Source organism: Artemia sp. Qi Xiang Cuo, chromosome 2 (assembly GCF_049724085.1).
Source record: "Artemia sp. Qi Xiang Cuo chromosome 2, ASM4972408v1, whole genome shotgun sequence".
In the NCBI taxonomy this organism is placed as follows: Eukaryota; Metazoa; Arthropoda; class Branchiopoda; order Anostraca; family Artemiidae; genus Artemia; species Artemia sp. Qi Xiang Cuo.
Window position 1 is genome coordinate 7,661,628 of NC_142795.1, and position 25,449 is coordinate 7,687,076.

The following is a 25,449-nucleotide window of genomic DNA, read 5'->3' on the forward strand; positions in this document are numbered from 1 at the left end:
CTTACACACACACACACACTAAAACTTACACACACACACAAAAACTTACAAACACAAAACTTACACACACACACACACACACACACACAAACTTACACACACACACACACAAAAACTTAAACACACAAAAACTTACACACACACACACACAAAAACTTACACAAACACACAAAAAAATTATATCCACACTCAATATCTTAGAAACAAAAAAACTTACAAAAACACACAAAAACTTACACACACACACACACCAAAACTTACGCACACACAAAAACTTACACACACACACACACAAAAACTAACACAAGCACACGAAAAATCACATTCACACGAAAAATAAAAGTCACACAAAAAAAAACACACACATAAACACAAACAAATCTAACACACACACACGCTAAAACAAACACACACAAACACACACATACACACACACACACACACAAACAAAAAAAAGAAAAAAAAAAAAAATCACAAACCCACACACACAAAAACTAAAAAACACACAAGCAAACACAAAACTTACACACACACGCACGAAAACTCACACACACACGCCAAAACTTACACACACAAAAACTAACACACATACACACACACACACACACACACAAAATTACACACACATACACAAAAACTTACACACACACACACAAACTTACAAACACACACAAAAACTTACACAAACAAACAAAAGCTTAGACACACAAAAACTTACACACACACACACACAAAAACTAACACACACACGCAAAAACTAACATGCACACAAAAACAAACAAGAACACAAAAACACACACACACACAACACTAACAACAAAGAAAAAACAAATACACACACACACAAAATAATACACACACACAAAACAATACACACACACACACACACACACACACAAAAACATAAAAAACAAAACGGCAAAAAAAATGCACACAAAAACAACAAACCACACACACATACACACGCAAACATACACACACACACGACAAAACTAACACACACAAAATATTAGACACACAAAAACTAACACACACACACACACACAAAAACTAACACCCACACGCAAAAACTTAAATGCACACCCAAACTAACATGCACACAAAAACTGACATGCACACAAAAACTTGTAGACACTCACAAAAACTTACACACACAAACAAAAACTTACACACACACACGAAAACTTACTCAAACACATGAAAACAAACACACACACACACGCCAAAACTTATACACACACACAAAAACTTACACACTTACCATATCACAGTTACATTGTCTTAATTTTTCAAATTTCATTTGAATTTCTGTCGTGAAATGCAAGAGTTGGAATATTTCAGTAGTGACTTGTTGTGCTTTACCTTCTCACAGTTACATTCTCTTGATTTTTCGAAGTTCATAAAATGCAAGAGTTGGAAAATTGGGGTCTTAGTCCACCAGCCTGAATGGTGGAAATCCACTAGCTCAGTATTGGGGTCCCACTCCACCAGCCTGAAAGGTGGAAATACACTAGCTCACTATTGGGGTCACACTCAACCAGCCTGAACGGTGGAAATTCACTAGCTCATAAGTGGGGTCCTAGTCCACCAGCCTGAATGGTGGAAATCCACTAGCTCGATATTGGGGTCTCAGTCCACCAGCCTGAATGGTGGAAATTCACTAGCTCAGAATTAGGGTCTTAATCCACCAGCCTGAATGGTAGAAATCCACTAGCTCAATATTGGGGTCTCAGTCTACCAGTCTGAATGGTGGAAATTCACTGTTTAAGTTAGGTTAGGTTATCTTATCTTGTGGGCTCATGATAAGTTAACCTAACCTTTTCCGGCGAGTATGGTTAGGTTAGGCTAGATTAAGTTAGGTTAGGTTAAGTTAGGTTAGGTTAGCCCATGTACGCTTCACTTAGGTTAGCTTAGGTTAGGTGAGAGACAGGCAAAAAGTTAGGTTTATGATTAGGTTAGGTTAGGTTATATTAAATTAGGTTCGGTTAAGTTAGGTTAGGCAAGGTTAGCCTACGTACGCGCGCGTACGTAGGCTAACCTTGCCTAACCTAACTTAACCTAACCTAATCTAATCTAACCTAACCTAATCATACACCTAACTTTTTGCCTGTCTCTCATCTAACCTAAGCTAACCTAAGTGAAGCGTACATGGGCTAACCTAACCTAACTTAACCTAACTTAATCTAGCCTAACCTAACCATACTCGCCGGAAAAGGTTAGGTTAACTTATCATGAGCGCTCATGATAAGTTAACCTAACCTAACTTAAACAGTGAATTTCCACCATTCAGACTGGTAGACTGAGACCCCAATATTGAGCTAGTGGATTTCTACCATTCAGGCTGGTGGATTATGACCCCAATTCTGAGCTAGTGAATTTCCACCATTCAGGCTGGTGGACTGAGACCCCAATATCGAGCTAGTGGATTTCAACCATTCAGGCTGGTGGACTAGGACCCCAATTCTGAGCTAGTGAATTTCCACCGTTCAGGCTGGTGGAGTGGGATCCCAATACTGAGCTAGTGAATTTCCACCGTTCAGGCTGGTGGAGTGGGACCCCAATACTGAGCTAGTTGATTTCCACCATTCGGGCTGGTGGACTAAGACCCCAATTTTCCAACTCTTGCATTTCATGAACTTCGAAAAATCGAAAGAATGTAACTGTGAGAAGGTAAAGCACAACAAGTCACTACTGAAATATTCCAACTCTTGCATTTCACGACAGAAATTCAAATGAAATTTGAAAAATTAAGACAATGTAACTGTGATATGGTAAGTGTGTAAGTTTTGTGTGTGTGTGTAAGTTTTGGCGTGTGTGTGTGTAAGTTTTCGTGTGTGTGCGTAAGTTTTCGTTGTGTGTGTGTGTAAGTTTTGTGTGTGTGTGTAAGTTTTTGTGCGTGTATGCAAGTTTTTGTGTGTATTTTGTGTGCATGTAAGTTTTTGTGTGCATGTAAGTTTTTGCGTGTGTGTGTTAGTTTTTGTGTGTGTGTGTGTGTGTAAGTTTTTGTGTGTCTAAGCTTTTGTGTGTGTTAGTTTTGTCGTATGTGTGTTAGTTTTAATGTGTGTGTGTGTGTGTGTTATTTTTTGTGTGCATGTAAGTTTTAGTGTGCATGTGTAAGTTTTTTGTTTGTGTGTGTGTGTGTGTGTGTGTAAGTTTTTGTGTGTGTGTAAGTTTTGTGTGTGTGTGTAAGTTTTGTGCGTGTGTGTAAGTTTTTGTGTGTGTGTAAGTTTTTGTGTGCATGTATGTTTTTGTGTGCATGTAAGTTTTTGCGTGTGGGTGTAAGTTTTTGTGTGTGTGTGTAAGTTTTTTGTGTCTAAGATTTTGTGTGTGTGGGTGTAAGTTTTTGTGTGTGTTTGTAAGTTTGTGTGTGTTGTGTGTGTGTGTGTGTAAGTTTTTGTGTATGTGTGTGTAAGTTTGTTTGTGTGTTTGTGGGTGTGTATTTGTGTTAGTTATTGTGTGTGTAAGCTTTGGCGTGTGTGTGTGATTTTTAGAGCGTGTGTGTGTATTTTGTTATTTTTCATGTGTGTTTTTTAGTTTTTGTGTGTGTGTGTGTGTGAAAATTGTTTTTTTTCATGTTATTTTTTTTTTTTTGTTTGGTGTGTATGTGTGTGTGTGTGTGTATTTTATATTTTTTGTTATAGTGTTAGTTTTGTGTTTGCTTGTGTGTCTTTTTTTTTGTGAATTTAATTTTTTTTGTTAATTTAATTTTTCTTGTGAATATGTAATTTTGTTTGTGTGTGTGTGTGTGTAAGTTTTTGTGTGTGGGTATGTTTTTGGGTGTGTGCGGTTTTAATGTTTGTGTGTTTGTGTGTTAGTTTTTTTGTGTCTTTGCTATTGCGTGTGGTTATATGTTTTTTGTGTGTTTGTGTAAGTTTGTGTGTGTGTGTGTGTGTAAGTTTTTGTGTGTGTAAGTTTTTTGTGTGTGTGTGTGTAAGTTTGTGTGTGTGTGTGTGTGTGTGTGTGTGTGTGTGTTAGTTTTGGCGTGTGTGTGTAAGTTTTCGTGTGTTTGTGTGTGTGTAAGTTTTGTGTGTGTGTGTGTGTGTGTGTGTAAGTTTTTGTGCATGTGTGTGTGAGTTTTTGTGTTCATGTGTAAGTTTTTGTGTATGTGTGTGTGTGTAAGTTTTTGTGTGTGTGTGTTAGTTTTGGCGTGTGTGTGTGAGTTTTCGTGTGTGTGTGTGTGTGTTTGTTATTTGTGTGTGTGTGTGTGTTTGTTTGTTTTTGGTTTCTTTTATTTTGTTTTTTTCTTTTTTTTTTGCGTTTTCTTGTTTTTGTTTTTGTGTGTTTGTGTGTGTGTGTGTATGTAAGTTTGTGTGTGATATTAAGTTTGTGTGTGTGTTTTTGTGTTTAAGTTTTGGCGAGTTTTTTCATTTTATAGTGTGTGTGTGTGTGTGTGTAATTTTTCTTGTGCTTGTGTTTTATTGTGTGTTTGTATTTTTGGGCGTTTTTGTTTATGTGGCCTGGTGTGGTTGGGGTAGAGTTTTTTTGCGTGATTGTTATAGTTTTTGTGTGTGTGTGTTTGTGTGTGTGTGTAATTGATTTTGTTTTTTTAATATATTTCGTGTGTGTGTAATTTTTGTTTTTTTGTTTGTCTTTTTTTTGTATTTGTGTGTTTTTGTGAATGTAAGTTTTGTGTGCATGTAAGTTTTCGTGTGCATGTGTAAGTTTGTTTGTGTGTGTGTGTGTTTGTGTGTGTGTGTCAGTTTTGGTGTGTGTGTGTATGTTTTTGCGTGTGTGTGTGTGTGTGTGTAAGTTTTTGTGTGTGTGTGTAAGTTTGTGTGTGTGTGTAAGTTTTTGTGTGGGTGTATTTTTTTTTGTGAATGTAAGTTTTTTGAGTGTTTGTCTAAGTTTTTGTGTGTGTGTGTGTAAGTTTTTGTGTGTCTAAGCTTTTGTGTGTGGATGTAAGTTTTTTGAGTGCATGTGTAAGTTTTTGTGTGTGTGTGTGTCTGTGTGTGTGTAAGTTTTTGTGTGTGTGTAAGTTTGTGTGTGTGTGTGTGTGTAATTTTTGTGTGTGTGTGTGTGTGTAAGTTTTTGTGTGTGTGTGTAAGTTTTTGTGTGCATGTAAGTTTTTTTGTGCATGTAATTTTTTGAGTGTGTGTGTTAGTTTTGTGTGTGTGTGTTTGTTTTTGCGTGTCTAAGCTTTTGTGTGTGTGTGCAAGTTTTGTGTGTGTGTTTGTGTATGTTTGTGTGTGTTTGTGTGTGTGTGTGTTTTTTTTTGTTTATGTTTGTTTTGTGTGTGTGTGTGTGTGTAAGTTTGTGTGTGTGTGTGTATGTGTAAGTTTTTGTGTGAATGTAAGTTTTTTCGTGTGTGTGTCAGTTTTTTTGTGTGTGTGTGTGTGTGTAAGTTTTTTTGTGTATAAGCTTTTGTGTGTGTAAGTTTTGTCGTGTGTGTGAGTAAGTTTTCGTGTGTGTGTGTGTAATTTTTTGTGTGAATGTGAGTGTTAGTGTGATTGTGTAAGTTTGTGTGTGTGTGTGTGTGTGTATGTGTGTCAGTTTTTGTGTGTGAGTAAGTTTTTGTGTGTGTGTGTGTTATTTTTTGTGTGTGTGTGTGTGAGTTTTTGTGCGTGTGTGTAAGTTTTTGTTTGAATGTTAGTTTTTGTGTGCATGTAAGTTTTTCAGTGTGTGTGTAAGTTTTTGTGTGTGAGTGTAAGTTTTTGTGTGTCTAAGACTTTTTGTGTGTGTGTGTAAGTTTTTGTGTGTCTTAGATTTTGTGTGTGTTTGTTAGTTTTTTGTGTGTGTGTGTGTAGGTTTTTGTGTGTGTGTAAGTTTTTGTGTGAATTTAAGTTTTTGTGTGCATGTAAGTTTTTAAGTGTGGGTGTAAGTTTTTGTGTGTGTGTGTGTAAGTTTTTGTGTGTGTAAGTTTTGGCTTGTGTGTGTAAGTTTGAGTGTGTGTGTGTGTGTGTATGTTTTTGTTTGTGTGTGTGTGTGTGTGTGTGTAAGTTTGTGTTTGTGTGTTTGTGTGTGTGTGTCTAAGTTTTTGTGTGTGTAAGTTTTGGCGTGTGTGTGTAAGTTTTCGTGTGTGTGTGTGTGTGTGTGTAAGTTTTTGTGCATGTGTGTGAGTTTTTTTGTGTGTTCTTGTGTAAGTTTGTGTGTATGTGTGTGGGTGTTAGTTTTGGTGTGTGTGTGTATGTTGTCGTGTGTGTGTGTGTGTTTTATAGTTTTGTGTGTGTGTGTGTGTGTGTAATTTTTTGTGTGCTTGTTAGTTTTTGTGTGATTTTTATTTTTCGTGTGAATGTGTAAGTTTTGTGTGTGTGTGTGTGTGTGTGTGTGTGTGTAAGTTTGTGGGTGTGTGTCAGTGTGTGTGTGTGTGTATGTGTGTGTAAGTTTGGGCGTGTGTGTGTAAGTTTTAGTGTGTGTGTGTGTTAGTTTTGGTGTGCATGTGTGAGTTTTTGTGTGTGTAAGTTTTGGCGTGTGTGTGTAAGTTTTCGTGTGTGTGTGTGTATGTGTGTGTAAGTTTTGTGAGTGTGTGTGTGTGTGTGTGTGTGTAAGTTTTTGTGGGTGTGTGTGTGAGTTTTTTGTGTTCATGTGTAAGTTTTTGTGTATGTGTGTGTAAGTTTTTGTGTGTGTGTAAGTTTTTGAGTGTGTGTGTGATTTTTTGTTTGTGTGTGTGTACGTTTTGTGTGTGTGTGTGTGTGTGTGTGTAAGTTTTTGTGTGAATGTAAGTTTTTGTGTGCATTTAAGTTTTAGTGTGCATGTGTTAGTTTTTTTGTGTGTGTGTGTTTGTGTAAGTTTTTGTGTTTGTAAGTTTTGGAGTGTGTGTGTAAGTTTTCGTGTGTGTGTGTGTGTGTAAGTTTTGCGTGTGTGTGTGTGTGTGTAAGTTTTTGTGAGAGTGTGTGTGAGTTTTTTTGTGTTCATGTGTAAGTTTGTGTGTGTGTGTGTGTGTGTGTGTATGTTTTTGTGTGTGTGTTTTTTTTTGAGTGTGTGTGTGTATGTTTTCGTGTGTTTTTGTGTGTAAGTGTTGTGTGTGTGTGTGTGTGTGTGTAAGTTTTTGTGTGCATGTAAGTTTTTGTGTGCATGTAAGTTTTCGTGTGTGTAAGTTTTGGCTTGTGTGTGTTAGTTTTCGTGTGTGTGTGTGTGTGTAAGTTTTGTGTATGTGTGTGTGTGTGTGTGTGTTTGTGTAAGTTTGTGTGTGTGTGTGTGTGTGTGTGTGTGAGTTTTTTTGTGTTCATGTGTAAGTTTTTGTGTGTGTGTGTGTTATTTTTGTGTGTGTTTGAGTTTTGGCGTGTGTGTTTGGGTGTTTGTGTGTGTGTTTTAGTTTTGTGTGTGTGTGTGTGTGTAAGTTTTGTGTGCATGTTATTTTTTGTGTGAATGTAATTTTTCGTGTGCATGTGTAAGTTTTTGTGTTTGTGTGTGTGTGTTAGTTTTTGTGTGTGTGTGTGTAAGTTTTGGCGCGTGTGTTTAAGTTTTCATGTGTGTGTAAGTTTTCGTGTGTGTGTGTGAGTTTTTGTGTGTGTGTGTAAGTATTTTTGTGTGTGTAAGTTTTTGTGTGCATGTATGGTGACCGGGGGAGGACCTTTGGGGCCCAGGGAGGGCGTTTGGGGATCAGGAGGCCCTTGAGGATTGAGTGGTCTTTAGGGAGCCCGGGGGACCTTTGTGGACCGGGGGAGGGCCCTTGGGAGCCCGGTGGTCTTTTGGGAGCCCTGTGGGCCTTTGGAGGTCCGGGGGGGCAGTTGGGGGCCTGGGGACATTTGGGGACCGGTGAAGGGCCTTTGGGACCCCGTTGGTCCTTTGGGAGCTCGATGGGGCTTTGGGGGGCCCGGGGATGGCCTTTGTGGCACAGGGAGGGTTTGGGGGGGGTGGTGGACCTTTGTGGACCGGGGGAGGGCCTTTGGGGCTCGGGTATGGCCTTTTGGGGGTCGGGGGGCCCTTGGGGACCCCGTTGGGCCTTTGGGCGGCCGGTGGACCTTTGGGGGCCGGGGGAAGGCCTTGGGGGGTCCGGGGGGCCAGTTGGGCGCCTGAGGGACCCTTGGGGACCGGGGGAGGGCCTTTGGAAGCCTGGCGGCCTTTGGGTGGCCCGGGGATTGCCTTTGGGGGTCTGGGTGGGTCTTTGGGGGCTCCGGAGGCCCTTTGAGACCTTGGTGGGCCTTTGGGGGGCCGGGGGAGGGCCTTTGGGGCACAGGGAGGGCCTTTGGGGCACAGGGAGGGCCTTTGGGGCGCAGGGAGGGCTTGGGGTACATTTGGGGATCGGTGGAGGGCCTTTGGGTTCCGGTGGGTCCTTCGGGTGCTCGTTGGGCGTTGGGGGGCCCGGGGGAGTGCGTTTGGGGGGCGGGGGGGGTCTTTGGGGGCGCCGGTGGCCCTTTGAGAGCTTTGGGGGCCTTTGAGGACCGGGGGGCTTCCTTCGGGGCCCAGGGAGGGCGGTTGAGGGCCTGGGGGACATTCGGGGACCGGTGGAGGGCCTTTGGGATCCCGTTGGTCCTTCGGGAGCTCGATGGGCCTTTGGGGGACCCGGGGATGGCCTTTGGGGGTCTGGGTGGGCCTTTGGGGGCTCCGGTGGCCCTTTGAGAGCTTGGGGGGCCTTTGAGGACCGGGGCTTCCTTCGGGGTTGGATGGGGTATGAGAAGCCTTTGGGGTTGGGGTAGAGGACCTCACAACACTGTTAAAATACAACTTGTGTATTATAACGACCACACTGAAAACCTCCTCCAAAATCTCTTCAAAAATCATCTCTTAAAATGTCTCCTGCTGTTTCGCCGAAATAGTTCCATAAAATAGCTAAAACGGTTTCGCCAAAATTAACCCTAAACGGAATTTCGGCATGTTCCTTTTGTTTGGCATCTCTGCGCAATGCATTTCAAATTATTTGGAAACCTTTTCGCGCGCTAAGATCAATACGTCTGCTCGGAAACGATTCTCTTGTTAGAAACAACAAATTAATTCCCCTTTCGTGAATCAATTCTCTTTAGAACAACAAATTAATTCCCCTTTCGTGTCAATCAATCAGTCATGACATCATCTGTCATGTGTGATCAAAACTTTGTCTCGGAGACAATTCTGGTCGAACTCCAAAGACATTAATTAACTTGACGTCATCTGTCAGACACTCCCTGGAAACAATTTGATTAATGACTGCCAACTCTAGACTGAAAAGAAAGTTGGCTCGGAAACGACAACAACATTGATCCCATTAACCACGTGTTCTCCCTAATGACTCTGTTCAAAACAACAACAACATTGACCTTGGCATTTTGCCTCGGAAACGATAACAACAACATTGACATTCGCTAAGAGCGTGCCAAAAACACACCTGGTGAAAGAGGTCATTGACCCCATTACGCAATCATTCTCCCTAATGACTCTATGCCCATATATGGACTCCTGTCCGCGCTGGTACCCCCCTCTCTACTAACGTCGTTTCTTACATTCAGTTAAAAAACTTGTTTTTTATTTAATTTTTGAACGTTTTTGAATTAATGCAGGTTTTGATTTTGGCTCACCGTAGGCTACATGAATAATTAAAACAAAATTTTCATATTGATTTTACTTTTATTTGGTTAATTGGCTTTCTCCAACTTGTTTAATTTTATTTACGAACGTTTTTATTAGTAATAAATGTACGTAACTTACGAATTAACTTGCGCAACGAACTTCTATATCCATAAATTTTCAATACGTACATTAGGGTGTTTGCCCCCTAGTCAATAACTTGCTCTTTAAGCTAAAGTTCGAATTTTGTTCCAATTCTTTAAAAATGACCCTTTAATCACAAAGGCCGTTAATTAGAATAAATAACTCTTATCAAAATGCTAAGAAATCTTTGGCTTAAAGAGCGAGGTATTGACTAGGGGGTGAACCCAATCATATACCTAACAGTATCTGTTCGTTTTAAGTTTTGATGTTGCTCCTTATTTTCAGTTGAAAAACTTGTTGTTTTTAATTTAATTTCTGATCTTTTTCTTTAATAATGCTGGGAAATCTGGCACCTCCTACATAGCAATGCCCCCTCCCCCCCCCTACCAGAAAAAATCCCCCTGAAAACTTCTGTATACTTCCCAGTAACCAAATACTACATGTTAATATAGGGTAAAGTTCATAACTTTCAGCCCTCCCCCCGGGGACTTGGAGGATTAAATCATCCTAAAAGACATAGTTATCATATTTTCGACCATGTTGAACAAAATGGCTATCTCAAAATTTTGCTCTGGTGACTTTGGGGAAAAAATGAGCGTGGGAGGGGGCCTAGTTGCCCTCCATTTTTTTTGGTCACTTATAAAGGGCACTAGAACTTTTAATTTACATTCCAATGAGCCCTCCCACGATATTCTAGGACCACTGTGTCGATATGATCACCCCTGAAAAAAAAAACAAATAAACACGCATCCGTGATCTTTCTTCTCGCAAAAAATTCAAAATTCCACATTTTTTGTAGATAGGTGCTTGAAACATCTACATTAGGGTTCTCTGATACGCTGAATATGATGGTGTGATTTTCATTAAGGTTCTATAGCTTTTAGGGGGTCTTTTTTAGGGGGTCTTTCCCCGTTTTTTTCTAAAATCAGCCAAATGTTCTTAGGCGCGTAACTTTTGATGGGTAAGACTAATCTTGATGAAACTTATGCATTTGAAACCAGCATTAAAATTTGATTCTTTTGATATATCTATTGGTATCAAAATTCCGTTTTTAGAGTTTCTGTTACCACTGAGCTGGGTCGCTCTTTACTTACAGTTCGTTACCACGAACTATTTGATAACATATACTATATGTGAACAGTGAACGAATTGCCTAACTTACAGCTCTTAACATGAGGACTCTGGCAAGATTGACATTCCAAAAAACATAATTACTCGACCTTTCAATAATGTTGAACAAAATAGCTCTCTTAAAATGTTGATTGGATGAGTTTTGTGGAATCATACGCTTGTGGGGTGAGGGGCTGATTGTCCTCAATTCACTTTTAAATCTTAAAAAAGGGCACTATATCTTCCGACTTCCAATCAAATGAGCCCCATCCAATCCGAAGTTATACGATCATCCCTTCCGTAAAAAATTTATATGCCCAGGGCATAACTTATAACCCTTACCCCTTGGATCTTGAGCTTGGATCTTGAGCTCTTTGGACTATTGTGAACAAAATGGCTATCACACTTTTGATTAGATGTATTTTGGGAAAATAGGGTATTAGGGGGGGGGTGTAGTTGTCCTACATCACATTTGACTCTTAAAAGTGAACTAGAAATTTAAATTTCGAATCAGATGAGCCTCCTCTAAAGTTCACACTACTACCTCTTCAATAAAAAGCCTATATGCCCCGAGACACTACTTACAACCCTTAACCCCAGCCTCTTGGGGGCTGTGTCAACCCCAAAGGTCTTTGTTATATGATCTTTGGACTGTTTTTGAAGACAAATTGTGTCTTAAAATTTTCTTTGGATGCATTTGGAGAAAATAGACCGTAAGGGGGAAGGCTAGTTGCCCTTCGATCACTTTGACTCTTAAAAAGGGCACTACAGTTTATGATTTCCAATCCAATGAGCCCAGTCCGAAGTTTATACGACCACCCTTTCCATACAAACCTTATTTGCCCTTAGGGCATAAATTACTACCCTTGCCCTGAGGGCTCTGGCGAATTGTCATCTTCAAAGACGTAATTACTGGATCTTTCAACTACGCAAGACAAAATGGCTATCTAAAATTTTTGATTGGATGTATTTGAGAAAATGATGGGCGTAGGGGGGGGGGCTGGTTACCCTCAAATCCCTTTCGACTATTAAAAAGGGCATCACACGTTGCAATTTCCAACTAAATGTGCCCCTTTCGAAGTTTCTACGACAACTTCTTCTATACGAAGTGCCCTGGTTTAAAACCAAAAAGTGGGGGGGGGGAGCTGTCCTCCCATCACTTTGATTCTAAAAAAGGCACTAGAACTACTGTTTACTAATCCAATGAGCCCTTCGAAGTTTAAACGACCCTCTTTCTATAAAACCTTATATGTCCCCAGGACACAACTTACAACCCTTGCTCAGAGAGCTGTGGGGGGGGGGAGTTCATCCTCAAAGACATAAGATCCGGACCTTTCAGGCACGCTGAACAAAATACCTATCTCAAAATTTGGATTAGGTGTGTTTGGGGAAATAATAGGTGTGGGATGAGGGCTGGTGGCCCTCCAATCACTTTCGACTATTGAAAAGGGTGCTAGAACTTTGCAGTTTTCAATTGAATGGGCCCCTTTTGAAGTTTCTAAAACAACTCCTTCTATACGAAGTACCCTGGTCTAAAAAAATTAATTATACATTGTGCCGACATCGCTCTTTACATAGGCAGCGCTGTTGCGCTGCCTATAGCTTGGTGTAGGAGCTTAAAAGTTCTCTGACTAATATAGCACTGTGTATGAGTGTAGGCAAAGCTGAAAAACTAAGCTTAGGAGTGGTAAAGGAGTGGACAAAATGTAAAAAACAAGGTTAAATAATAATAAAAGAATAAATTTATTTGAAATTAACATTACTATTGTTAAAGGAGTGTGGGAAAATATAAAAATCAAGGTTAAAGAGCAATAAAAGAAAAAAACTTGTTTTGAATTTTTGCCCGTATATGTGCTAAAGTCAGGGGATTGTCTGTGAAAGACAATAAATTAAAATTCTTCTAGACCTCTGGCCTACCTACCTTAGATTTAGAACTGTCTATTCCCTCTGTGATTCCCAACCGACTGTTACTCCTCAATGGACAAAGGCCCGCGTCCGAATGTACGAGTGTCCAAATGTTTGAAAAAAGCTAGGACGGCAGTTTCAATTGCTTTATTTTTAATCCTGCCAAGATAAAAGTGTGACTCTGCCATGTTTATGTTTCTGGAGAACTAAAAAAAAGAGTCTCCTAGATTATGAAGGATTATGTCTTACATTCTATTAGGGTAGGGTTTTTCTGAAAAACGGCAACGAATAGGTACCGAATAGGTACTATTTGGAAGTTGAAGATGGCTTTAAACGATTGTTTGCCTGTTATTTCAAGCAAATTAATGGTCCTATGTCAATTCTTAATTCTTGGTCAACCTTCTTAAGACCATAGGCGGGCGTGCCTTGTTTGCCTCTAATTCCAGTCAATTTAATGGCCCAATGTCAATTTTAAATTCTTGGTCAACCTGCCTGAGACTCTAGTCAGACGTGCCTTTCCAAAGCCTGCCAAACAAGTGTGTGTCCAATAAGAGAGTTATACCTAATCCTGGCCTTTACCCGAGCAGATATTTAAACAATTGCCTCTGAATTACTTGGACTAACTGTCTTGGCTTTTCTCTTTCTACAATTTGCTACAAATTCTCTTTCTATATGTCTTGATGCACAACTACTGCAAAATACTTGATTTTCAATTCAAAATCAACGGACATCTATTTGAACTGGTTTCTTTGAGCTACGGAAGTGTCACAATACTCTATAAAAGATTAAAGTTACAAGTGACTTTTCATTCTTTGGGTAAGCATTATAGACCTGGCAGACGATTTTGGATTTTAAGCTACTGAATTTCATAAAATTCACTCCACGATCCACTGGGCCACCTTTCCAATAAAAGTGATCGCCACTGCTTTCGTGAGCCTGCCCACGTTAAGATAAGTTTCTTTTTGGATCATTTTTATATGTATATATTTTTTGGATCATTGTTTTCAGAAGGAGGACTTAGCTTTGGCGCAGGGGAGTTCAAGAAGGGGGACTTACCTTTGGCGGAGTTCAAAGAATATCCACTTTGGCCAGTTCGTATTGTAAATGTTTTTAAGTCAAAAGAATCTATACTTATGTACCGTTTTTTGCTACGGATCTGATGATTTTTATGCATTTGTAGCTGAGAATCTTGTATCTCTTGAAGATAATTATGCCGACGCTTCAAAGCGAACACAGAAGGGAGTAAATCACGCCTTTCGAGAAAACGAGAGCAATCCGACATTTACCTTGAATTTGTCAGGAAAAGAGATGGGAAAGTATCGAATAAAACGGCTACTGTTTCAAGCGATCTCTCATCTCTCCACAATCAACTTGTTTCCAAACAAGCTGAGGTGGACAAAATTCGTACTGACATTGTCAAAGTCATTGAAAAAAAGGTTCAAGAAAAAGTTCCTGAATCAGCCGACCCAAAACAACTAAACTTCGTTGACACGGAGCATATTGTTTCGCAAATTTACGACTCAATTACTCTTGAGTATAGTGGGAAGTTCCAGAAAGTACAAATGTTCTTAGACAGTTTGAGAAGTCACATTCCGTCTTTGGAGCGTAGAATTGAGAGTGTTGAGCAAAAAATTGGATTCGGAACAGGAGAAGATTCTTGATTCGTTGGTGTTTTTTTGGTGTAAAACAAAATCCTGAGACTAGTCTAGGCTCAACAATACTCAATGTTATACAACGAATGGGGGTCAGCAGTGTGTCATCTACACACGTGTTAGCAGTGAATCAGTTCAAACTCTTAAACACCACGTCAAACACGCAAACACCGAGTACGATGGCTCCAGTACTGGTGAAACTCGGGAACAAAGATATAGCTTACACAGTTTATAAAGCAAAATCGAAACTGGCAAAATCTGGTATCTTCATTAGTGAATACCTTAATAAAGTGAAGAAATCGGTACTAGGAGGGGCTAGAGATCGATTTGGTGCTAAAAACGTTTGGACTGATCGCGAACGCATTTTCAAACGAGAGCAAAGTGACTTAAATCCCGTGTCAATCAGATCACTTACGGACACCCTCTAAATCTTCGAGTCGGTTTTGTTTGTTAGTTGTGTTTTTTTTCTCTCTGTTTGTTTTTCTTTTTCGTTGTGTATTCAGTTTTTTTCTTTCATCTTTCATTTGTTTTTTTTTTTTAATTTTTTCTTTTTTTTTTCTTTGCTATGTTGAAAGTCAGTTTTATTTTCCTCTGTGATGTTGAATGATGTTCAATCTTAGCAAGTTTTATGAATAATCGTTTTTGTATTGAGGACCATTTGGAGGCCCAAGTTGGTCGTAATGATCTGCCTGTTGCAAATTTTAAACCTCTCCGTAAGAGTTCGTCAAAGAGCGAGGTAATGACTAGGGGGCGAACCCAATCATATGCGTAATGATTTCTGTTCGTTTAAAGTTTTGATGTTGCTCCTTACTTGCAGTTGAAAAACTTGTTTTTATTATTTAATTTCTGATCGTTTTTTTTAAATAATGCTGGGAACCAATTTTATTACAAATGCTTTCTTTTGTGCTCAATACTGAAAATAAACATTAAAATTATAGTGAAATTTTGAACTGATGAGCTTTCAGCAATTATAATTTATTAGTTCTTTCTAAAGTTGTTCAAGACGAATATAGTTTCACTACAAACAAGAGTTTTAATACTGCCCCCTTCCTTAACTGTAAATAAATACCAAAAGCATACTACGTCATTAGTGCTACACTGAAAACGAATTATATTACAAATATTTTCTTTTCAGGTTCTTACAGCATCGAAAATAAAAATGAAATTTCACTGAATTAAATTATTTAAATAATGAATCTATCATTAACTAATATCATTATATATCAAATGTTCAATTTTATGGGGTGTGTACTTTCAAAGACTGTTTAAGATGCATATAATTTTCAGTAAAGCACCAATGAGGCAGTAGGCTTTAGACTTTTACAGGGAGAGAAGGAGGCGATACCCAAACTCTTGTTTGTAGTGATTTTTGTTTGTTTCAAGCTTGATTTGCATATTCAATTTAATTTTCACTCGTTTTAAGATTTATTTATTCATTAAATTTAATATCTATTGCAGGTTTGTTTGCATTAATTGTTTATTTTATTTCTGTTCGTTTTAAGTTTCATTTATACTTCAATAGAAAAATATTTTTTTCGTTTTAAGCTTGATTTTCATATAAGCATTACTCGCTTTAAGATCTATTTATTCATTTATATAATACTTGTTGTATGTTTTTGCTATGATTATTTATTTAATTTCTGTTCGTTTTGGGTTTCATTTATTCTTTAATTGTAATTTCTGGTCGTTTTGAGTTTAAATTTTAACAGGTATTTGTATCTGCCGAGCTTAAGTTTAAAATGGCTTTTACTTTTCTTTGAAAAACTTATATTTCGGGAAATTTTTTTTTTATTAATTTTTGTTCGTTATTAATTGCAAAAAGTTTCAAGTTTTTTAAAAATTCCTTATTTCAAAATCGAACTTAAAAACAAAATAAATCAAATGTTCATCAAAGTATTAAAACTAGCATCAAAGTAACAATATTAAAATAAAAAAATGGGTTTATGTCAACCTCGGAATTTTATTATCTGATGTTTGAATTGTTTTCAACAAAATGGCTATTTCGAAATTTTTATAGGATGGGTTTGGGGAAAAAGGGCGTGGGTGGGAGCTAAGTGCCCTTCGGTCTCTTTTGACTCTTTAAAAGGGAACTAGAACTTTCTATTTTCAATCAAGTAAGCCCTATCTGAAGTGTATACAAGCATCCTTTCTATAAGAACCATACATACCCCAGAGTATAATTTACAACGCCTGTCCCTGGGTCCTGGGGGCTGTATTGACCCTTTAGTTTTAATATCTGATTTTGAACTATTTAAAAAAAATGTTCACCTCAAATTTTTATCGGATGGGTTTATCCATCCGATAGGCCCAAAGGCGTGGAGGGTGGGAGGGGCTAGTTGCCCTCCGATCTTTTTTTACTCTGAGAAAATGAACTAGAACTTTTAATTGCGATTCAAATGAGCCCTCTCTGAAGTTTATACGAGCATCCCTTTTATAAGAACCATATACATCCCCAGTACATAGCTTACAATGCCTGTCCCCCCCCCCCGGATTCTGGGGGGTTGTGTCGACACCGGAGGTTTTGTTATCTGACCTTTGAACTATTTAAAAAAAAATGGCAATCTCAAAAGTTGTATCGGATGGGTTTTTGGAAAAAAGGGCGTGGCGGGGGCTAGGCACCCTCCAATCTCTTTTGACCAGTAGCGTAATTTCATTCTGAACTAAGGGGGGCTAAGCAACCTCTGTAGGCCCCCTAAATTGGTCAGCTCAAAGCTGTTGAACAGCAATATTTGTTCAGTGGTTTAGCACAGGCCTCTCCCGAAATTAACTTATAATAGTAAGAAGCAATTTAAAATTGTTTAATGAATACAGAGATAACTTAAGTTTGAAATTAATTTACATTTTATTGTTACACTGAGTACCAACAAGGTCTCATTTTTCTAAAAATATTTTCTAAATATGTATTTTATATAATAATTTTATATATTTAAATAAATTTTCTAACCATAGTATTGAAATCCAACAATTTCCTAAGAGGCTTTTCGCTAAATATCAACATCAGACCTGTCATAATTCTTTCTCATTACTGATCTATTCCAGTATGCCAATCTTGTAGTAGATGATTACTCCAACTGAAGAACAGTTATGCCAGTGGCTTTCTGAACATTAACAAACAGTTGGTAGCGTGTATTGCTATTCGCGATAAAACAGTACAGCTCTGGAAGAGTGGCAAAAAAAAAGATGCCATTCATCTCAAGTTCTGAATGGAATCACCCAAAACAAGGTTGAGTCTATGAGGATGGCAGTTAATGTAAATTGAACGCGGCGCAATTGATATGATACGGGCTTGCCCACCTGAAAATTGGCCGCTCGACACTGCTATGGTATTTTCAAAGAAAAATGTTAAAAACAACAAATTTCCACCTCCCTCTGGATGCTCAACAGTAAATTACTCTCCCTAATCGTAAATTTTCTTGAACTGACACCAATTGATAGGTTTGCAATAAAAATATGTCGTGATACATGAAAAAGGAATAATCAATAAATGTGTTTGGGAATAAAGCCCACTATATATTGTTGTCCTTTGTTTTGGCAACGGTGTGCTTAAGTGTTCCACTTAAATCATTCTATCTGGTTTCGTTTCGTTGATGATATCCTTTCTGTTTGGGAACATGGACAAGACTCTCTAAGAGATTTTTTGGCACATTTGAACTCTTTTAATTCGAATGTCCAGTTCACAATGGAACTCGAAGATTTAGGTAAGCTGACTTTTTTGGACGTTTTGATTATAAAAACTACTCCTAGCCTTGAATTTTCTATATATAGAAAGCTGACTCATAATGATCGATATCTGCATTTCTCTTCCCATCACCCTCCTTCTGTGAAAAGAGGGGTAATAATCTCTTTAGTCGACAGAGTTTTAAAAATTTGTTCCCGTAATCATATAAATTCTGAATTAAATTATATCGATGATATTCTTTTCTGCAATGGCTACCCAATCAACTCATTCAAAATATCATAGATAGACGATTAAAAAAGATAAGATAACGAAAAAGGGAGCTTGCCCCCCTTGATTCAGTTGCACCAGAAACTGAGAAAAAAACTTTTATCGTTTTACTATACATCCCAAAACTTGGCGATAAACTTGGAAAAATTTTTAAGAAGCAGATTTTCTCTGTTTCTTTCAAAACCGAACAAAACGTCGAATACTTTTTCAACTCGGGAAAGATTTAAAATGACCATATACTAAGTAGTTGATCCCACAGAGTCCTTTGTCCATTTGAGAAATTCTAAATTGGTAGGACCCATCAATAATTAGTTGAACGTTCGCATGAGCACAAAATTTCAATAGATGAATCTCTGAGATTAAAAAATAAAAATGAAAACTTTGATTCGGCATTGGCTTCGCATATTTTTGTAAATCCGACCCATCTGGTTCTTTTTGACGAGGCAACCTTAATATCAACTGTAAATGGCGTACCACAAACTTTTAAAGAGGTAATTCAGATTAAAAAAACATAAACCAAAATTTGGCAATAAATAGAAATACTGGAGATATTTAATTAAGCCTAATTTACGACAGTTTAATTTTGAAGGACTCAATCAATATTTTCACCCGGTATAACTTAAAAGAATCTATTTGCATATCTAATGAAAAAAGAAAATGTAGACCAGCTAAAACTATTGCAAAGCAAAAGATTCTTGCCCAATCATCTTGGTAAATTCTTTTTCATTGATTCCTGTCTGGTTTTTATTCAGTGTCTGTTTTGTATTTGTAGGGTAAACTTCGAAAGGTTATATTTTCGTTTTTTTTTTCTTTGTCTTCTCTTTTTTTTTGCACTGAGGACGACTTGGCGGAGGTCCTTGTCGAAATATTTGCTTATATTTTGTCTTCTTCATGGTTCGCCACTGGCTGATAAAATCCACGTTTTTTCACCCTTTTTTATTTTATTTTTCATTTTGTTAGTTTCTTTCCTCTCTGAGTTTCATTTGTCATGTATAGCCAGTGTGGTCTAAGAATGTATTTACGTCAAGCTTACGGGGAGCATTGGACCAATATTGTTTTAGATTTTTTAAATTGTGTTAAGAAACATACTAATCTTATTTGTCAGTTTAATTTCTTAGAAAATTGCTAAAGGCATCGAATTCTTTCACCTTCTTTACATTTCAATCTACATGTAGGCAAACAATCTGGCGGTCCGTTTAGTCAAAGAGTGGTTTACAAAACTTTAACGTATATTTTAAAAGACCATAGATTCAAAAGATACGCCCTCCCTAGTGATAGAATATTAAATTTCAAATCCTTATTATATCAGATTTTGTCCCCTCAAGATTTTTACCAGATTTTACAAATCTCACATAGGTCTTTCAGACTCGTACTCCATTTAGCAAAAACTCGTTTATCGGAAAAATTCTCAGAACTGGAATTTCAACAGTTTCAACAAATACGGATTTTCCTTCCTAGATTTTGTCCCGGCCCTCCTTTGGAAAATCTATGCTCTAAGGTTTTTACTTACAAGGAACTAAGTATTCTTTCAAAAGGACCAAAATTTGTAATGGCTCAAACACACGTAAATACATAAGAAATTATTACGGGCGTGGTGTCTGCTATTTTTAGCTCTCATGGTGAAGTCGAAAATCCAGACCTACTCAGAGGTGAAATTATAAAGAGTATTTTTGATTATAGGCTATCTTTGTCACTTTCAACTCAATCAAATGAAGAGATTAAAATCCTCCAAAACTTAAAAAAAAGACAAAAACACACTGATTACGAGAGCGGACAAGGGAAACACAGTTGTAATTATGAATTCTTTAGATTATGAAATAAAAGTTAACACCCTTTTAATGGATAAAAATATTTACAAACAAATAAAAATTGATCCCGCGGACAAATACACACAGTATTTGAGAAAAGAACTACGAATTTTAAAAGATACTAGACTAATTGCCCCTCAAATGTAGAGAAAATTTTACCCCAAAGGTTGTTCAGCCCCAAAGTTTTATGGTCTGCCTAAAATCCATAAGAAAGATATTCCGTGAGTCCTATTGTAGCATGCTATAGTTCTCGAGCTACCGGTATAGGAAGTTTCTTAGCCACCATTTTTAAGCCTCTTTTAAGCACACAGAAATCCTATATAAAAACTCCATAGATCTTGTTGAGAAGTTAAAAAATCAAAGTACAACAGAAAATACTATTTTATCTAGGTTCGATGCAGTTTCTATGTGCACTTCATGCGATGTTCATAAATGTGAGCAGGCCTTACAAAGAAAATTAGAGGAAAATTCAGCTTGGTCAGATTACAAAACTTTGGAAATTGACACAATAATGACCCTTGTCTGTCTTTCCAACAAGTTCTCCTCATATATTAAGTTCCGAAAAAAAATTTTCTTTCAAATAATGGGCTTATCCATGGGCACTGTCTCGTCTCCATATTTGGCAAATTTTTACATGGATTTCATAGAACAGTCTGCTTTGAATAGTTTCCATTTAAAACACTCTATCTGGTTTCGTTTCGTTGATGATATCCTTTCTGTTTGGGAACATGGACAAGACTCTCTAAGAAATTTTTGGCACATTTGAGCTCTTCTGATTCGAATCTCCAGTTCACAATGGAACTCGAAGATTTAGGTAAGCTGCCTTTTTTGGATGTTTTGATTATAAAAACTAGTCCTAGCCTTGAATTTTCTATATATAGAAAGCCGACTCATAATGATCGATATCTGCATTTCTCTTCCCATCACCCTCCTTCTGTGAAAAGAGGGGTAATAATCTCTTTAGTCGACAGAGTTCTAAAAATTTGTTCCGTAATCATATAAATTCTGAATTAAATTATATCAAGGATATTCTTTTCTGCAATGGCTACCCAATCAAACTTATTGAAAATATTATAGATAGACGATTAAAAAAGATAAAACAACAGAATAGGGAGCTCGTTCCCCTTGATTCAGTTTCCCTGGTAATTGAGAAAAAAACTTTCATCGCTTTACCATACATCCCGAGACTTAGCGATAAACTTGTAAAAATTTAAAAAAAAAACATAATCTCTTTGTTTCTTTCAAAACCGAACAAAAAATTGAACACTTTTTCAACTAAGGAAAGGATAAAACAGGCCCTGTACTGGGTGGTGGTGTCTACAGAATCCCGTGTTCTTGTGGGAAATTTTACATTGGTAGGACCCATCAACAACTAGGTGAACGTTTGCATGAGCACAAAACTTCAATAGACAAGTCCCTGAGATTAAAAAATAACAATGACAACTTTGATTCGGCATTGGATTCGCATATTTTCGTAAATTGGACCCATCTAGTTCTTTTTGACGAGGCAACCTTAATATCAACTGTAAATGGCGTACCAAAAACTTTTAAAGAGGTAATTGAGATAAAAAAAAATATATGAACCAAAATTTAGCAATAAATAGAGATACTGGAGATATTTCATTAAGCCCAATTTACGACAGTTTCATTTTGACGGACTCAATCAATATTTTCACCCGGTATAACTTAAAAGAACCTATTTGCATATCTATTGAAAAAAGAAAATGTAGACCAGCTAAAACTATTGCAAAGCAAAGGATTCTTGCCCAATCATCTTGGTAAATTCTTTTTCATTGATTCCTGCCTGGTTTTTATTCAGTGTCTGTTCTGTCTTTATAGGGTAAACTTCGAAAGGTTAGATTTTCGTTTTTCTTTCTTTGTCTTCTCTTTTTTTTTTTTTTTTTTAGCACTGAGGACGACTTGGCGGAGGTCCTTGTCGAAATATTTGCTTATATTTTGTCTTCTTCATGGTTCGCCACTGGCTGATAAAATCCTCGTTTTTTACCCTTTTTGATTTTATTTCTCATTTTGTTAGTTTCTTTCCTCTCTGAGTTTCATTTGATACATTAAAATTTCCAGGAGTCTGGCTCAGTAATATATTCAAACTCTTTTAATATCCTTTTATCTCTGAAAAATATATAATATGTTCTACTTACATTATAAAGGCTTCGAAATAATAATTCCGGAATTTATCACTAAGCCTAAAAGAAATGAATCCTTATTAAAATAGAATTTATATCTCTTTAGAGTCCCACATAATATTCTAGCATTTATGTCAAGTTCCCTAAGACTTACCATTCTCTCAGACTTACCTTAACTGGTACGCACTTTTAACTCTTTTATCCCTTTCATACAATCCAATTAAAAATATGAATAATATCTAGCTTTGTTTCACCCCTTTGAAAATGATATAACTTTTTATCATTAGCAGATAAGAGGACAGAAATTACGTAAAATTCAAGTTAATAGATCACAGAAAACTAGTCTGATGTAACACCCGGCAGTATTTCTAACTCCCTGATTGGTCTAGAAAGAGGCGTGTAATCTTGTCCCGGTTATATTCTAGCCCTCTGATTGGCTGTGATCTTGTTCGTCCCAAATGTTAATATCGACCTCTACTGGGAAACTTGCATGAGTTACAAACCTTGCCCCGGGGGCTATGGGCTTTTTTTCACCCCTAATTTACAGCATTTTTAATTTTGGACTATTTTGAAAAAAATGGATATTACAAAATTTTAATCGAATACATTATGGAAACAAAAACGCGAGGGTGAGGGGGGGGGGGCTGGTAATCCTCTGATCACTTTTTACTCTTAAAAAGGGCAAAAGAAATTTCCATTTCCAATCGAATGAGCTTTCTTCAAATTTTACACGATCACCCCTTCCATAAAAACAGTATATGTTAACGATGGGTAACTAGTACAATTTATAGCCCTATCCCTGAAGACTGTAGGGGGAGAGTTAAAACCCAGAGCCATAGTTATTTGACATTTGGACTATTTTGAACAAAATGACTCTCCCAGAGTTTTGATCCGATACATTTGGGAGAAAGAAGACGTGGGGGGAGGGCTAGTTGCCTTCTGATCACTTCTGACTCTTAAAAAGGCACTAAAACTTTCAATTTTAAATCAAATAAACTTCTTCCAAAGTTTATACGACAACCAATTCCATAAGAACCAGATATGCCACCGAGGCATAATTTACAACGCTTGTCCCGGCCTCTGGAAAATGTGTCATTCCCGAAGGCAGTATTATATGATTTTTTGGCTATATGGCTATCTCAAAAGTTACATTGGATACATTTGGTAAAAAAAAGGCTGTGGGGAGCTATTAACCTTCCGATCCCTTTTGACTATTTAAAAAGAAAATTGAACTTCAAATTTGCAATCAAAGGAGTCTCCTCTAAAGTTTATACGACCATTCCCTTCCATTTCAACACTTTTCCCTGGGCTCTAGGGGGTTGTGCCGATCCCGGAGTTTTTGTTATCTGATCTTTGAACTATTTAAAAAAAAAAATGGTTATCTCAAAACTTTGAGGAAAAAGTATATGTAGGGAATAAAAGGCTTGGAGGGCGTGAATAGCGATGCTACAGGAGAATTTGAAGCAGAAACTGGAGTGCGCCAAGGATGCCCGCTGAGCCTTTTACTCTTTGAAATACATTTTGACCTGTTACTTCAATATTTATCTAAGGAAATGAATGGCATTATAATAGAAAATGTACCAATGAAATTGAACAGTTTTGTAGATGATCTGACAACATACACAGAAACTGAAGATGATTTCAAAGTGGCAGTTCAGTGCATAGTTGAATATTGTGACATCTTCAAGCTACAGCTCACTAGTAATAAGTGTGAAATGCTATCACTGGGAGATGAAGTAGACGAAGTGTATGAGGGGATCCCGAGAAAGGAAAAAAATGATATATTGGGTGTTTTTTTTCAAAGAAGTTGGGGCCGAAGGGAAAATGAAAATGGGATAAATACAATATCGAAAATCAAAAATGCCCTTAGACAAGGATATGGAAGAGGTATGACTGTTCACCAGAGAGCCCAGTATGTGAATACTTATGCCTGCCCAGTTTTATGGTATCTGTCCTTTGTTTCTCAACCCAAAAAGACACATCTGAAAACAGATTGTCAGTGCAATTTACCAGTACATATGGAATGAAGAATTTCCACCTAAATTGAAAACAAACAATATGTTCATATATAGAAATCATGGAGGCCTTCAGGTCATACATGTGGAATATAAGATGAAAGAACTTTTCATTAGGGCAATGTTGGAACAAGTGATGAGGGAAGAGGAAGCATCACCAAGTGCTTGGTATGAAACATGGGAAAAGAAAAGAAATATCCTCCAAAATATAATCAAGCATCTACAGAGATTTTCGAAACAGAAAAAATGGAAATGTCACTTGAGATAAGCCGGAAAACTGACAAAGTAAAACTTAAGGAATATTACAAAAAAAAGAAGCAGCTTCCTCCACAAAAAATAATTGAAAATGGTAGTTATAGTGAAGAAGAGGTGGACAAAAGTTTCATACTAGTAGAAAGTTGCCTGTTGCCGTCAAAAAATAAAGAACATATGTTTTTCTTTATGCATGATTTGTTACCCACAGAAGAGTCGAAAGTAAAGATGAATATCAGTGGTAGTAATGGAAATTGTTAGCTATGCGAGAAAAAACTAGAAACGCAATTTCACGTAATGTTAGAATATGAAAAACAAGAAACAAATGTAGGAGAACTGAGGAATTTATTGGCAAGTGTTACAGGTAAAAAAGTCGAAATTAATTTAGAGAAAGCTGTGTACCTTAAAGTAGATGATGAGGCCTATACAAGGACAATAGTGTACATAGTATCGCTTTTTTGTTATTATACGTGGAAGCGAAAAGAAAAGCAGAAGGAAGATTATGATGTGATAAATCGTGGGGAAACAGAGTGGAAAAGGATAAGGATTATGAAGTGTAAGAAAATTGAGGACGTGTTTGGTATAAAGTAGAAGGGAATAGTTTTTGTGACTTGGTGGGCAAGGATGTGCTGTTAAAAAAAGGGAAAAAATAATAATAATAAAAAGTGAGTTGAGAAAAAATTATAGGGTTTAAGGGTTTAAGATTTTATATTTGTATGATTTTTGTTTTTTCATTTTGTGGTAAGGATCTAGGTATAAGATTAGAAAATGGAGTTTTAAATTTTGGTATATGAAATAAGAGCAGATTTTAAGTTAAATATTTTGAACTTTTAATGAAGTGTTTGATTTTAGAGTTTAATCAGAATTTTCAGAATATAATAGTTAGCTTCAGGATTTGTTCAGTATTTTAAAGTTTATTTATTAGGTAAGATTTAAATCTAATTGAATAGTTATAGTATAGGATTTATGAATTTTTAGATTATAGATTTTAGATTTGGTCATTTTTTTTAATGTTTGTTTGAAATTTATGTTAAGAAAGTGGAATTTATTTTATAT